This window comes from Monodelphis domestica, chromosome 1, assembly GCF_027887165.1.
Source record: "Monodelphis domestica isolate mMonDom1 chromosome 1, mMonDom1.pri, whole genome shotgun sequence".
Lineage (NCBI taxonomy): Eukaryota > Metazoa > Chordata > Mammalia > Didelphimorphia > Didelphidae > Monodelphis > Monodelphis domestica.
The window spans coordinates 504,507,731-504,524,736 of NC_077227.1; positions in this window are offsets into that span (position 1 = coordinate 504,507,731).

Sequence of the window (17,006 nt, forward strand, 5' to 3'; positions counted from 1 at the left end):
ATTAGTTCATACAAGTCTTCCCAGATTTTCCTGAGACTACTCCCTTAATCATTTTGTTCAGCACAATATGATTCCATTACAATTATATACCATAAACTGCTCATTCTTCCCTAATTAATAAGCAATCCCCTACTTTCTAGTTCTTTGTCACTGAAAAAATATAGATATTTGCATACTTTTTTTTTGCTTTTTTTGAGGGGGGGGGATATAGACCTAGTAGATATTGTTCGTCAAAGGTATAGATATTTGAATAGTTTTTTTTGACAAAATTCCAAATTATTTTCCAGAAGATCTGGACCAATGTGTAGCTCTACCAACTATGCATTTATGTACCTCTCCCTACATACCATTACCCTTTCAGAATTTGTCAGCTTCTTTTTTTTGTCAACTTTGCCAAGCTGATGGGTATGACGTGAAACCTCAAGAGGTATGTTAATTTGCATCTCTCTATTTACCTCATCTTTCATTTCTATTCTCTCACCATGGATATATCCTAAGGTCTTGTCCTAGGATTTCTTCTCTTCTCTCTATTTCATATACATTAGTGATTGATTTCATCTCCTCCAAAAGCTTTAATAATTATCTCTACATAAATAACTGTCAATTACCAAATGTATCTTATAAAGGTAATACTTTCCTGGAAGCCTTATTAGGATGATGTCTATAAGTTGAAATCTGTAATTGCCATTTATTTCAGTAGAACAAATGAATACTTTGTTGGTTCTTGCTGTTTACATAATTGAATCTTAAATGTGGGGAAAGCTAGGTGGATTGAGAGCCGGGTCTAGGGATAGGAGGTTCTGGGTTCAGATATGGCTTCAGATAGCTGTGTGACCCTGGGCAAGTCAATTAACCCCTATTGCCTAGTCTTTACCACTCTTCTGCCTTGGAACCAATATATACTATTGATTCTAAGGTAGAAGGTAAGGGTTGGCTTTTTTTTTTTTAAACTTAAATACAAAAAAGGAAAAAACTAAAAAGAATAGTAAAAACAAAAACAATGCAAAAACAATTACACTCACTGAACATGTTGGCAAAAGATGGTAAGGAAAATCATTTACACCCTTTCTATATTTTAGAGGGTATGATGTTTTGGATTATCACTACAGAGAAAACTTAACACAATACTTACTAAGTATACAACTGTGAAGATCCATGAAGATAAATAACCATTTGGTGGACTTCCTTTAATAATATTCAGTTGCTTACCAGGCATGCACAAAGCAAATTGATGCTCTGAAATGCAAAGAAGTGCCTCAAAAAATGAAATGTTTGTTAACTGAAATTTCTTATACAGTAGAATCCCTGTATTTCAAATGTCTGTGTGTCTGTCTGTCTCTTGTCTCTCACTGTCATTATCTATGTCTCTCTCTCTCTCTCTCTCTTTCTCTCTCTCTCTTTCTCTCTCATTCCTTAATATCTTCCCTCTATTGTAAAGAAACTACCATAAATTCCATTTACTTTAGTAATTCATTTTGGGATTTAGAAATTAAATCCCTGGTGACCACCTATATAAATATTCAGAGTCCAACCACAATTTAAATTTAACAATACTAAGTATTGGTTCCAAGATAGGTTCCAAGTGGTAAGAGCTGGGCAGTTGGAATTAAGGGACTTGCCCAGTTTCACACAAGAAGTATCTGATATCAGATTTAAACTCAAGAACCTTTTCTCTAGGCCTGGCTCACAATCCACTGAGCCAGCTAGCTGCCACACATTGCAAGAGTTTTAATGAACATTTATGAAAAGACCAGTATGAAGATAAGTACAGCTTGAACACCTTCATCTGTTGGAGAGAATAAAAAGGTAGAATATTTCAATGAAGATCTTGAGAAGATCCTCCAAATTAAACTTCAATACTTGGTAACTTCAATGCAAAATGGAGAATGGCAAAAAACTTTGTCAAAAAATATGGTTCAGGGGAAGAAATGAAAGAAGATTGAGAATTGCAGATTAGACAGAAACATCATATCTGTTTTTCATGAATCCATTCTTCAAGTAGAGAGTTGAGAGGGATTAAACATATGAAAAATCTAATAACATCAGAAAAAAATAAATTTATATTCTAATAGACAGGAAAATCTACTGATTTGGGAGTTACTAATGTGAATTATTTCTTAATCAACTGTCTGTTCATAGTCAAACTATCAACTTGGGAAAGCAAAGGTTTCTTTAATTTAAATAAGCTATTAAGGTCAAAAATAAGAAATGGATAAAAGTATAGACATTGATGTAGATTATCACTATTTAAATTGTTTACAAAATATTTAAATGTTTAATTTTTTGACTAGTTCTATTTCTTAAACTGATTTCAATCAATTACCAGAACAAAGGGATCACTTTAAGCAGCTTAATATCTTTGCTAAAAGCCGTCATATAATAGCCAATGCCAACACTAAGTTAGAACATTAAGTTATTAGTAAAATCATACAAAGGAGCATGGTAGAAGAGCAGTTGTTCCATCTTTTTTTCAGTTGTGTCCAACTCATCCTAACCCCACTTGGGATTTTCTTGGCAGAGATACTGGAATGGTTTGCCACTTCCTTTTCCAGCTTATTTTATAGATGACAAATTGAGGCAAACAAGCTTAATTACTGCCCCATAAAATATCAAGAAGAAAGGGAGAGAAAATACATTTATAGAAAGTTTGGCAATGTGCCCGGTGAGGTCAGGTTGTTCTAAAAGCACTGAATAAGGACAACAGCAAAAAGACAAAGAAAAAAATGTAAAAGATCTGTCAAAATGTCTATGAGAGTGTGACCCTGGGCAAGTCACTTGACCCCCATTGCCTAGCCCTTACCACTCTTCTGCCTTGGAGTCAATACACAGTATTGATTTCAAGATGGAAGGTAAGGGTTTAAAAAAAAATGTTTATGATAAACTATTCTCTCCATCAATGATGATGAACCTTTGGACTTCAACATTATAATCTCCAGTGTGCTACCTTAGGAAGTAGAAATATCACCAAAGTAAACAAAGATGGGAAGAACTCCATTCAAATAGAGGCAGAGGAGATTTACACCGGATGTGACACAATTTTTTTTAAACCCTTACCTTCCATCTTGAAATCAATACTGTGTATTGGTTCCAAGGAAGAAGAGTGGTAAGGGCTAGGCAATGGGGGTTAAGTGACTTGCCCAGAGTCACTCAGCTAGGAAGTGTCTGAGGCCAGATTTGAACCCAGGACCTCCCATCTCTAGGTCTGGCTCTCAATCCACTGAGCTACCCAACTGCCCCCGATATGACAATTTTGAGGATATTGAGGGATTGATTCTCAAGATATCTGAAAGAAGAGGGTATTAGCCTCTTGTGGGGGTAAAAATCACAGGCAATTGAGAAATTACTTATAATTAACCAATCTATATGCCTTTTTCCCATTCTACTTTCCTTATTCCCAAGCAGCTATCACAAATATTTGCAAGACATCCTCATAAATATAGAATATTGACTGAAAGGGGCATAGTATACACGATTTCGCTATGCTTACTGTTTATTGACTATATAAAAGCAATTGAAGTGGCAGAGCAAAATGCCAAGTTAAAATCTCTTCTCCCACAAGATATTTCTCATATATAAGATTCCCTAAAAGGTATTAATAACACCTAGCATTTACATAATGCTTTAAGGATTTCTAAGTGCTTTATATAAGCTATCTCATTTGATCCTTCTAACAAGTGAAGTAGTTACCATAATTCTATCCGTTTTGCTGTTGAGGAAAATGAGGTGGAAAGAAGTTAAATAACTTGTCTGGGGTCACACAGTTTGTAAGTATCTAAGTCAGGATTCTATCTGGATTCTGTCAGTATTCTAGACTCCAACACTCTTATCTACTCTGCCACCATTTGAATTCCTTAATTTTCTTTGGAAGAAGAAATGGATTTTGAAATCACAAAGTGTTCTAATGACATGAAGCTGATTTTTAAAATTTTGTTTCTTTTCCCATTTCTTGTTTTCCTTCACTGACAGTGTCCTCTGTTCATTTCCTGATTCTTGAACTACAATAAATGGTGACCTACATTCACAAGGAAAATTTTTCAAAGACATTATTAAAATCATGTAAGGAATAGAACAGGAAATAGCTGCTCATTAAGGGATAGCTAGATATCACAACAGATAGAATGTTGGTCTTGGAGTCAGGAAGATTCCTCTTCCAGAGTTCAAATCTGGCCCCAGACACATTCTAGCTGTGTGAGCTTGGGCAAGTCACTTATGCCTATTTACCTCAATTTCCTCATCTCTGAAATGAGCTGGAGAAGGAAATGACAAACCACACTAGTATTTTTGCTGAGAACCCACATGGGGTCATGAGAGTTGAACATAACAATGCTTATTAAAGATACTTGTCATGGAGGATGTTCAATGAGAATACAAATAAAAGAAGATTCCACACCAACAAGGAAATCCTCCAGATATTCCCATTTGTAAATGACATTGTGCTGATTGCATCAAGCCCCAGAATACCACAAACATTAGAGAGCCCTTAATGAGATTCAAATCAGAAGGAGGTAATTTAAAGAATAGAAATGGACTGGGAGAGCTTTCTTACAGCAAAGCAGGAAGGTCCAAATTCTGCTACCATTGGTGCTTCATCTTCTGGGTTAAGCATCACCTTCTCCATGTCCTTCTGTTAAAATATCAGTCCTCTTTAAATGGGGGCGGGGCTCATTTATCCCACCTGATTCAGATTCAGATTTCCCCTGAGTTGGGATACGGGGTACCCAGATAGGAAGAAGAGAGAAGAGTAAAGGAGAATGGTTATTTCAAAGAGAATTATCCCAAACTTATCATTGGCTGGCCCTGCCTTCAGGTGTCCAACCCAAGAATGCTCATTAAATTCCAACTAGAGTTGGAAGGGACCTTAAAGGTAATTTCTACCCTCTTATTTTACAGATGAAGCAGAGTAGTTCAGTGACATAAGTTGCAAACAGCGAGCCTGAATTTGAATCCAGATCTAGGGTTTGAAAACTAGAACTCTTTCCACCACACCAGCTGCCTCTCTCTGTTGTTGATGGTTTCAGGTGAAGACAGAGACTTCTGTCTTCAGACAGAACTCTGATTTCTCATTGAACAAAGCAACATTTTCATTTTATTTCCAAATGACTAAATCATAATATTTATACTGCCAGCTAGAGGATGGAAAAGCTCCTTAATTTTCTGGAATCAGATCCACAGAGTCCCTGATCATGTAGTGCAATGGCAATGAGGTTGTAGAACATCTGTCCACCTCTGGATTACGTTCAATTTTTTTCTCTTTCTTTCTTTCTTTCTCTTCTTTCTTTCTTTCTTTCTTTCTTTCTTTCTTTCTTTCTTTCTTTCTTTCTTTCTTTCTTTCTTTCTTTCTTTCTTTCCTTTCTTTCTTTCTTCTCTTTCTTTCTTTCTTTCTTTCTTTCTCTCTTCTCTCTCTTTCTTTCTTTCTTTCTTTCTTTGTCTTTCTCTGTTCTTTCTTTCTTTCTTTTCTTTCTTCTTCTTTCTTTCTTTCTTTCTTTCTTTCTTTCTTTCTTTCTTTCTTTCTTTCTTATCTTTCTTTCTTTCTTTCTTTCTTTCTTTCTTTCTCTCTTCTCTCTCTTTCTCTCTTTCTCTCTTTCTCTCTCTCCCTTCCTTCTTCCTTCCTTCCTTCCTTCCTTCCTTCCTTCCTTCCTTCCTTCCTTTCTTTCTTTCTTTCTTTCTTTCTTTCTTTCTTTCTTTCTTTCTTTCTTTCTTTCTTTCTTTCTCTCTTTCTCTCTTTCTCTCTTTCTCTCTTTCTCCTCTTTCTCTCTTTCTCTCTTTCTCTCTTTCTCTCTTTCTCTCTCTCTCTCCTCTCTCTCTCTTTCTCTCTCTCTCCCTTCCTTCCTTCCTTCCTTCCTTCCTTCCTTCCTTCCTTCCTTCCTTCCTTCCTTCCTTCCTTCCTTCCTTCCTTCCTCCCTCCCTCCCTCCCTCCCTCCCTCCCTTTCTTTCTTTCTCTTCTTTCTTTCTTTCTTTTCTTTCTTTCTTTCTTTCTTTCTTTCTTTCTTTCTTTCTTTCTTTCTTTCTTTCTTTCTTTCTTCCTTCCTTCCTTCCTTCCTTCCTTCCTTCCTTCCTTCCTTCCCTTCCTTCCTTCCTTCCTTCCTTCCTTCCTCCTTCCTTCCTTCCTTCCTTCTTTTCTTTCTTTCTTTCTTTCTTTCTTTCTTTCTTTCTTTCTTTCTTTCTTTCTTTTCTTTCTTTCTTTCTTTCTTTTCTTTCTTTCTTTCTTTCTTTCTTTCTTTCTTTCTTTCTTTCTTTCTTTCTTTCTTTCTTTCTTTCTTTCTTTCTCTTTCCTCAAATGCAAAATGAGTTGGAAAAAGAAATGGCAAACCCCTCAGTATTTTTGCCAAGAAAGCCCCAAATGGAGTCATGAAGAGTTAGACATGACTCAACAAGAACAAAGATTGGGAGAATAGGGGGCAGCTGGGTAGCTCAGTGGATTGAGAGCCAGACCTAGAGATGGAGGTCCTGGGTTAAAATCTGACTTTAGACACTTCCTAGCTGAGTGACCCTGGGCAAGTCACTTAACCCCCATTGCCTAGCCCTTGCCACTCTTCTGCCTTGGAGTCAATACACAGTATTGACTCCAAGATGGAAGGTAAGGGTTTAAATTAAAAAAAAAAAAGATTGGGAGAATAGTGAAACCATGAAGGAAACTGAGGAAGAGGCTGATTTGGAAGGAAGATGAAGACTTTAACTTTGGACATGCTGAGTTTGACAGTGAAAAGTCTAGCAGGCGGTAGGAAACACAACTGAATCTAAGAAAAAGAAGTCAGGACTGGAGATGAAGATTTGGGAGTCATCCACAGAGAAGGGATAATTGAATCTACAAAAGAAAATGAGCTCTCCAACAGAGAAGATAAAATGGCAACCATAATAAATGGACAGATATTTCTATAGACCTTTATAGTTACAAAGTACTTACATATATTATTTAATTTGATTCTTAAAACATCCCTGGCAGGTAGGGAGAGCTATTATTATTATCCCCATTTTATAGTTGAAGAAACTAAGACTCCAAGGTTAAATGACTTGTTCCAGGTCACATAGATAGTAAATGGCAGAACGGGGGCTAAAAGTCCATGTTTCCTGACTCCAAGTCTCAGAGAATGGGACCACAATCTAAGTGTGCAGGATTGTTGTTCTTCTGTCCACGTCCCCTTCACTCCTGCCTCCAATGTGATTCAGCTGCTATGCCTGAAATTTCCCTATTTCACACACAAAAGTTGTGAGGGCCTTTGTTCAAGAAGATATGGTAACTGGGAAGATGCTAGTTCTTAATATCCTCTCCAGGAAAGGCAGTTGATAATCCTGGAGTTGGGAGAGGGAGAGAGGTTGAATAATCACAAACACTTTTGATTGTCTCCAATTTATCCTGTCTAGATCTTGTTTGTATGTGATTGTATGTATGTTGTCTCCTCTATTAGACTGGGAGCTCCTTGAGGGCAGAGACTATTTGGGGCCATTTTTTGTACTGAGTTTAGCACAGTATCTGTTAGGTGCTTAATTGACTTGACTGAGAATTCAGAATATGTGGGAAGCAAGAAAGTTTTGTTGTTAAAAAAAAAGAGGAAAAAGTGCTCTGAGAAGCAACCTGGCTTACTTTTATTTTTGTTCAAGGACTAAAACACAGGATCATGAAATCTTGGAATTGAAAAGGGGACTTAGGAGCAGCTAGGAGGCTCAGTGTGACCTGGGAGAGTCAGGCCTAGAGATGGGAGGTTCGGGGTTCAAATCTAGAGTCAGATACTTCCTAGCTGTGTGATCCTGGGCAAGTCTCTTGACCCCCATGGCGTAGCTCTTACTGTTTTTCTCATTTGGACCAATACGCAGTATTGTTTCTATGACAGAAGGTGAGGGTTATTTTTTAAAAAGGGGAAAAAAATAGAAAGGGGACCTAGTCCAACCTCACATCTGAATTCAGAAATCTTTTTTTCAGTATCCCCGATAGTTGGCCATGTAGTATCTATTTCTAAATCTCCGGGGACAGCAAGCTTACCACGTGCCAAGGCAATTCATTCCATTGCTAGTTTAAATTGTCCTTATGGAAACCACTTCCTAGCCTTGACCCCCATGGTTTGTAGGGTCTGCAGAGAGGTGACTATTCTCAGTGGTTCAAAAGGGAGCCTTGAGGGTCTCTCAGTATTCCTAAAATTATAGCTCATTAGCACCCACCAGTGAACTTCTCATTAGCAGTCAGCAAGTAGATACAATTAGCACAAAGCAAAGGCATTTATTAGGCTGTCACCCAAAGAACTGGGAAAAGAAAAGGAATAAACATTCTCCAGCGCCTAGCATATGCATCCTGCTAAACACTCTACAAATATTTCATTCTGAACACAATTCTGAGAAGGAAATGCTATTATGATGTCCATTTTGCATTTGAGGAAACTGAGGCTGACAGCAGTTAAGTGACTTACCAAAGGTCACACAGCTAGGACATGTCTGAGGATAGACTTGAACCCTGGTTTTCCTGACTCCAGGTTCAATACATAACCACTTCCCCATTTAATCGCCCAATAATAGCTACACACCAATCCTCTCATAAGCCTGAAGTGTGTCCTCTCCACACAGTGTCCATGAGAGGACTGGACATAAAACTAGGAAGCCAGCTGTGGTGAGGCATAAGTTCAGGGAGTTTGTTGTTGTTTGCTCATTTTTCAAGTGTGTCTGACACTTTATGATCCCATTTGGTGTCTTGCCATTTCCTTCTCCAGCTCTTTTTACAGATGAGGAAACTGAGGCAACTTGGGTTAAGTGACTTGTCCAAGGTCATACAGGTAGGAAGTGTCAGAGGCCAGATTTTAATTCAGAGAGAGGAGTCTTCCTTAGTCCAGGCCCAGCACTTTTATCCACTGTGCCACCTAATTGCCCTTGAATAGGGACTATAGGTGGTCAAAGAGACTTCAGGATGGTAGGACCCCAATGTCTTTCCTCTTCTCATGGAGATCTCATGGGTGGCTCAACTGGGATCCCTGAGCCTGCTCCTTCTCCAGGTCAACTCCCAAAGGTTGGGCTCTATAATTCTCCCTTGAATCCATAGTTTGCTCTCTTATCTGCCTCCAAAGGTTGTGTTCCTTGTGCTCCCTCCCTTGAGTCCTCACCTCTCCTTGCCAATGTCTGACTGCGGACCGTGTGCCTCCACTCCCTCAGGTGGGACTCAAACTGACAAAGTCTTGAATTGTTGGACTGGCGCCTCTTTCTGGGTAATCAGTTGCAGAAGCCAGATGCCATGGTTGATGGGGGAAAGCAGGGAAAGTCCCCTTCCTCTCCCCCCTCTCCATAATCGCCACCTTCCGGAGTCACCCTCCACTGAGATGCTCCCAACCTGGATGCCTGGATCCCTTGGAATTCGTTTCTTATGAATCTGTTTGGACTGCTTTTTAAAGGCTGCCCTGGGCCACAGCCAATCCTTTCCCCAGCCACGGGCCCTTCTAATTCAATCAAGGAACTTGTTTCCACTTTGTAAAGGGATCAGCCACATCTTTCCAGTTAGTTTAACATTTTTATTATCTGCCCTTTTGTTTTCTGTGATTCTTTGCTGGGCTGCTGGGGGTAGGGAATAGGGGAGCATTGGTGATTAAAGGCTACACTTAGAACCAAACCCAAATCTCTGTAGCTTCTCTACCTCCAGCCCCCACCTTTGCTTCTAATTTTGCCCTGGGGCCATATGGAGCAGGGTTATTTCCTCTTTTGGGGGAACCAAAACTAGTCTCCTGGACTAGGAACTAGTCTCTTGTAGCATTGACGTTTATTACAGGGCAGGGATTTATCTTTCTGCTTCTGGTAGGAATGAAAAATTTCTCAATGATGAGGAAATAGAAACCAGACATAACGGTTGGTTCATGTCTTCTGAAAGATAGACTCCATCTGCCTTTCATTTCAGAGAATTATAGAACTAAAATGGAAGATGGCCCGTTTTTCTAGCCCTTCTTCTTAGGCTTCACTGCCCTTGTGTGACCTGGGAAGTCACTTACCCTTTCCACACTTTAGTTTCCTCATCTGTAAAATGGGAGATGTAGATGATCTCCAGGGCTTTATCTTAATTTAAATCCTATGATACTGTCCTATCCTTTCATTCTCTTCCTTCCACCTCCACAAAAATTTTTATTTTATAGCTAGGACAATCTTGGACTCTCTAAGGCTTTTGCCAGCCTTTGGCAGATCAATCTTGGAATACAAAGACAAAATCAAAATAGTTCTTGTTCTTCCCCAATTGACAAATGGTTCAAAGTTATATGAATAGGCAATTCTAAGAAAAAGAAAATAAAACTATCTCTTGTGATATGACAAAAATCTCTAAGTCACTCTTAGCTAAACACAAATTAAAACAGCTCTGAGGTATTATCATCCTCACATCTATCATTCTAGCTAATATGACCAAAAATGAAAATGATAAATGTTGGAGGGGATGTGTAAAAATCGGGACACTAATACACTGTTGGTGGAGCTGTGAATTTATACAAACATTTTGGAAAGCAGTTTGGAACCATGCCCAAAGGGCATAAAATTGTGCCTACACTTTGACCCTGGGATGCCACTATTAGATCTGTATCCCAAAGAGATCAAAGATAGGCGGTAAGAACCTACTTATACAAAATATTTATAGCAGCTCTTTAAAAAAAAAAAAAAACACTTACCTTCTATCTTAGAGTCAATATTGTGTATAGGTTCCAAGACAGAAGAGTAGTAAGGGCTAGGCAACAGGGATTAAGTGACTTGCCCAGGGTCATAGATCTGGGAAGTGTCTAAGGCCAAATTTGAATCCAGGACCTCCCATCTCTGGGCCTGGCTCTCAATCCACTAAGCCACCCAGCTTCCCTCTATAGAATCTCTTTTTGTAGTGGCAAAGAACTGGAAACTGAAGGGGATGTCCATCAAATACATTTTGGTGTAAGGATAATTTTAGGGTTGTGACCTAATCTAAATTAATTTTGGTCGCCAGGGAATATCCCAAATAAAATACCCAAGTCAGTTTTAAATTTATGGTGGTTTAATTAATATAGAGGGAAGGAATTAAGGAGAAGGGAGAGGGAAAAGGTGTAGGATTTCTCCTGCCTGGCCTGTGCCAGGGGGAGTTCAAGGTTCTCTGCCAATGAGGTCTCTGAAGAAGATTAGTGGCTTTCCAAGAGGATAGTGTTTGGAAGGTAAAGGAGGAAGAATCAGCCTAAACTCTGATAGAGCTCAGTAAAGATGTCTCACCTGAACTAGGCTACTCAGCTTCCTCCAGTATGGTATCAAGGAAAACTCACCGCTAAACCCAGACAATAGCAGCTGCCACCCAAGATGCCGAAAGGCTCAGCACGCTCCATCAGCCACCTCTCTGTTGCCAAAGAGAGCCGGAGAGAGGAAGTGACGCGATATGTATATATATATATATATATGTATGTATGTATGTATATGCATATATATACACACACACACACACACACACACATATATATATATGTATGTATATGCATATATATACACACACACACACACACACACACACATATATATATATATGTTTTTACATCACTTTCCTGCATCTCACATGTACCAATGGTAGCTTAAGCTTGACTTAGGACAGCCCAGGGGTCTGTCAGCTGTTTCTGATTTGTCATTTGCCAACACATGTCTGTTATAGGCCATCCTCCTAAATACTTAGTCCTTAAGTATGGGTGTAGACATTCCTGTTTTTGTTAGACTAAGTAAGGTGGAGTAATCTAAAGTTCACAGTGGTACATGATTGTAATGGAAGACAATTTTGTGTTATAAGAAATGACAAAAAAAAGTGATGACAAAAAACCCGGAAAGACTTATATGAAGGGATGTGAAGTGAAGTGAGCAGAACCAGGAGAATGTTATACAAAGTAAAAGCAATAAAGTATAATGGTCAACTGCACATGACAACTATTTTTTTTAAGAATATTTTTTCCATGGTTACATGATTTGTGTTCTCTCCCTCCCCCCTCCCAGAGCTGACAAGCAATTCCACTGGTTCACAAATGTCTTATTACTCAAAACTCATTTCCATAGTTTTATTTTTGTAATAGAGTAAGTATAGTGGTAGTCTCTCGGTGACCGAGAATGACAATTGTCTTTGTGCGTTTTCATCTACGGTGTACCCTCATGTGGCTTTGGAGTCCAAAGGCTGAGGCGCAGAGTGTGTGGCACATGGGCCATGGGATGCCACTTGTTACGGGAGGTGCGGTTGTGGCCTGGTGTCGGCGTTCACGCGCAGCGGCAAGACGTCGACGTCGTTCATCTTCAAAGGTGGTGGCGGCATGGTTAATGTGGGCTCGCCTGCTGCTTCTGTCAGAGGAAGCGAATTCTAGTTGCTTTGGTGTAATGCCAGCCACTTCAAGTTGGACTTTAGCTGATCCTTGAATCTTTTCTTAATAGAGTAAGTAATCTTTTAAAAACCACACCCCCAGATCATAAACCATATAACCAAGCAATCAGTCATGTTTTTCTTCTGTATTCCTACTCCCATAGTTCTTTCTGTAGTTATGGAGAGTGTTCTTTTACATAAGTTTCACAGGATTGTTCTTGATCCGAATGACTTGACTATTATAGGAGTGTAAGATCTAGGAAAACTCCAAGGGATTCATGATGAAATAGGCTATCCACCACCGTGGAAGGAACTGATAGAGTCTGAATACACATTGAAACATACCATTCTTCACTTTATTTTCCCATGAAATTTTCTCTAGTGTAAGTGATCTGTCTTCTTTCACAACATGATGAACATGGAAATATGAATTATATGACAACACATGTATAATCTATATTATATGACCTACCATCTGGGGGAGGGACAAGGAACAAAAAGGATGGAGAGAACATAGATTGCAAAATGTCAGAAAATGATTATTAAAAATTATATCAACATGTAATTAGGAAAAGAATTAAAAAAAATTTTTTGAAGAGTTCTGTCAAGGAGCTTATTTTCTAATGGGAAAAATGTATCCACACATAAGTATTTTCAAAATTGATAAATCAATAAAAAGTTGATTGAATTGTGTGGGAAGATACTAGTAGCTGAGAGCACCATGAATAGCCTCATGTAGCAGATAAAGTTTGAATTGAGTTGTTTTTTTAAACCCTTACCTTCTGTCTTAGAATCAATACTATGTATTGGTTCTAAGGCAGAAGAGTGGTACGGGCTAGACAATGGGGGTCAAGTGACTTGCCCAGGGTCACCCAGCTGGGAAGTGTCTAAGGCCAAATTTGAACTCAGAACCTCCCATTTCTGGGCCTGGCTCTCAATCCACTGAGCTACCCAGCTGCCCCTAACATTTAATTATTTTTTATGAATTGAGTTTTGAAGGAAACCAGGAATTCTAAGAGTTGGAGATAAGGAGGGAATGTGTAAAATATAATCCATGCTAGGGCACTGAGAGAGGAGATACAAGGTTGTGTGCGGAACAAGAAGGTTAGTTTACCATACAGACTATATGAACCGCCAGCAGTTCCTATATAATGAACCTGTGGGTGGTGACCTGAGAAGGAGATTGGAGGCTGGAGGAATATGGATGAAAAGATTAAAGATAGAGGGAGAAACACTGGAATAAATACTCAGAGACAACAAGTTAGAACACGTAGGGAGTCACGAGCTCTGTTAATACCTCTCTAGAAGAATACCTTCTTCTAGAGCAGAGAAATTAGAAGTAGGAGAAACCAGAGAACATGTGGGGAGCTGATAGCTCCGGGATACCTCCCATGGACCAGATGGCCAAAAGATTGTGCACGAATCAATCAGACATGAGGAGCAATATAGGCAAGACCTAAGAGGCAAGAGGGGGAACAAGTGCAAGAGATGTAAGAGGGAGGCTCGCACATGTTCCCCAACTTTTATTGGAGATTTTAGGAGTGTGAAGTGGGAGGCAATTAATGAATAGGTGACATGACATAGGTTTTAACATTGGTTGAATTGACAATCACGAAGTCAAAGAAGAGGAGATTAATCCAACATGCGCTTTGGAAAGGAATGTGGTCTGACAAAGCCCGAGCTAGGACACTGCGGCTGGCAACGCCCCACCCAGGAATTCGCCTGTCCTTTAGACTGTTGCTTTCTATACAATGATCATTAAGGGATCTGACCATGAGTTTAGTAAATGCATATATAGGATACAATATCAATACATCAATCATACTTCCAAGATGCTAACATGCCTGTAAGATGCTACACAGACCATTTGGACGACTCTTTGGAACCACCCATGTGGAAGGTCCATTTCATGGACCAAAGAACGTGTGGAGGACTCTAATGCGTAATAAGGCTAGAAAGCCATGTTGGGACCAAACAAGGGACTTTTGAGTCCAAGCCCACTCAGAAACATATCTTGGGGCCACCCTAGCTAAGTACGGATGTGTTTATTTCCAAAGGGTTGGCCATCAGGGAACAGGCGTTTCGAGCCGTAGCCACTCATGAATGGCAACTCCTATTTCTCTGCAGTTTGAAGGCTTATGAAACTCTTTCCTTCTGTAATGGGCTGACTGGTCAGTGAGTCCTTGCCCAGTCATTGGAGCATGCTCAGATTTGCCCTTCCTAATAGGTTATACAGAGCATGTGCAAAGATCTCTGTCTCTTTTTGATCCAACTCATGGAGGCTTGGAGAGACAGATTGGGGAACTCACTGACACAGGGAGTACATGCATTATTATCCCCTTTTTATACACAAGGAACCTGAAACCCAGAAGAAACCCACTTAGAGAGTAAGTGGCAAGGTCTGGATTTGACCCAAGTTAAATCTTTCTAGACCAGCATTGTTTCTACTTTGTACTCTCTTTGATTCATGGAAGATGGTCTACTAAAGAAGGATTCCATCACTGACAAAGGGTCGAGCCATAGCAATGAAAGCGTGGATTTTGTAAGGTTAAAGTCTGGGGAGGTGCAGAGGGCTATGAGACCAAATAAAATAAGGGCTCCTAATCAGTAGTGCTAAGGCCATCACAGATTTAGAGCTGTGGAAGAGCCCTTAGAAAACACCTAGTCTAAAGATCTCATTTTATTGAGGAATAATCCAAGGTCTAGATAGGTTAAATAACTTGTCTAAATTCACACAGAGACAGCCAAGTGGTGCAGAGAATAGAGCACGAAGCACGGAGTCAGGAAAATTTGGATCCAAATCCAGGCTCAGATACTTACTAACGGGTGTGACTGTGAGCAAGTTCCTTACCTCCTATTTGCCTCAGGTCCTCATCTGGGAAATGGGGACACATTGGAGAAGGAAACACCAAGCCCCATCTTTGCCAAGAAAACCTCATGGACGTTCATGACTGAACAACAACAGCAATGAGAAGCTCACACGAGGAGTAAAGAATAGAGTTGGAATTTGGACACAAGTCCTCTGATCCTGGCACCATTAAACACCCTTTCCATTACACCACCCTATCTCTCCATTGAAGGTCTTTCAGGAAGTGGGTGGGATCTGTGATTTCATCTATGTACGGCACTCCCTTGGAGGAAATTCCCGGCACCCATCCATGTAGGCAACTACCTTTGCAACTTTGTCTCAGAGAGTTACCTGGGATCCTTAGGACTGGAGAGGGGCATGATAAATGCGGAATAAAATTAAACACTCTAGATAAAGAATCATAGTTTTTTGTTGTTGTTTTTTCCCCCAGCACAAATCAGCCTAAGAAACAATGGGCAAAGACTGGGCTTCTAATTAGATTTACATACATACACACACATATGGAATATTTGTGGGTTGAAGGTATAGGATAAAAATAGATCAAGGCTGTGTGACCCTGGGCAAGTCACTTGACACCTATTGCCTAGCCCTTACCACTCTTCTGCCTTGGAACCAATAACCAGTACTGATTCCAAGACAGAAGGTAAGGGTTTAAAAAAAAATAGATCAAGGGCAGCTAGATGGCATAGTGGATAGAGTGACAGACCTGGAGTCAGGAGGACCTGGGTTCAAATCTGGCCTCTGATGATCCCTAACTATGTGACCCTGGGAAAGTCACTTAATCCCAATTTGCCTACCCTTGTCACGCTTTTGTATTAGACTTGGTGCTAAGATAAATGGTAAGGCTTTAAAAAAATCAGATCTGAGGTAGAAGCCTCCGAAGTAGTTACTAGAAGTGGGATTTGAATCCAAATTCCCAGTGCCATGTTGTGCCATGGTGTCTCCCACAGGGTCATGTTCTGCGTGCCAATGCTGCTGTCATACGTGGATGGAGGCTCCCCGCGAGGCAGGAGCGCAGAGATGGTGGGCCTCGCTCTTCTGGTACCTGGCCACTCAGCTCTTGAGGTTATCGCGGGAGCTCTTGCGCCATCTTGTACCTTCTTGGAGGGTTCCAGAAAGCTTCCTGCGTCACCTCTTCTCACAGTGATCTAGACATCCATTCATGAGTTCAAGGAGATTACCAGAAATCAGCCAGCCAAAACCCTGGCTCGGGGATCCTTGCACCTTGAACATCGGGGGCTATGAATACAAGCAAAAAGAAAGCAGGTCCCTGCTGCTCAGGAGCTAGCGTTCTGCTGGGGGAAGATAACACAGAAAAGGGAGCTAAAAGTGTGTGGGGAAGGGAGGAGGAAGATTCCTGGTGTGGGTGTGTTTTTTTTTGTTTGTTTGTTTTGTTTTTAATCCCTACCTCCTGTCTTAGAGCCAAAACCGTGTATTGGCTCCAAGGCAGAAGAGTGGTAAGGGCTGGGCAATGGGGGTCAAGTGACTTGCCCAGGGTCACACAGCTGGGAAGTGTCTGAGGCCAGATTTGAACCTAGGACCTCCCATCTCAGGGCCTGACTCTCCATCCACTGAGCCACCCAGCTGCCCCCCACAGGTATGTTTTTAAAGTTTCAAGCTAGGAAGGGAATGAAGGCAGGATGGGTCCTTCCCTTAAGATGGAGGGGAACTTCCCAAAGGGGAAAGGAAATGGGGAGGCTTACAGAGGGATATTTCAGCGTGAGCAGGCTGCAGGAATAACAGGAACTACATGAACGTCTAGGATGAGCCAACAGCAGAGGAGGTATGATTTTGAAGTCCTGAAATTCGGGAACAGGGCTGGGGGGAGGAGGGGAATAAGAA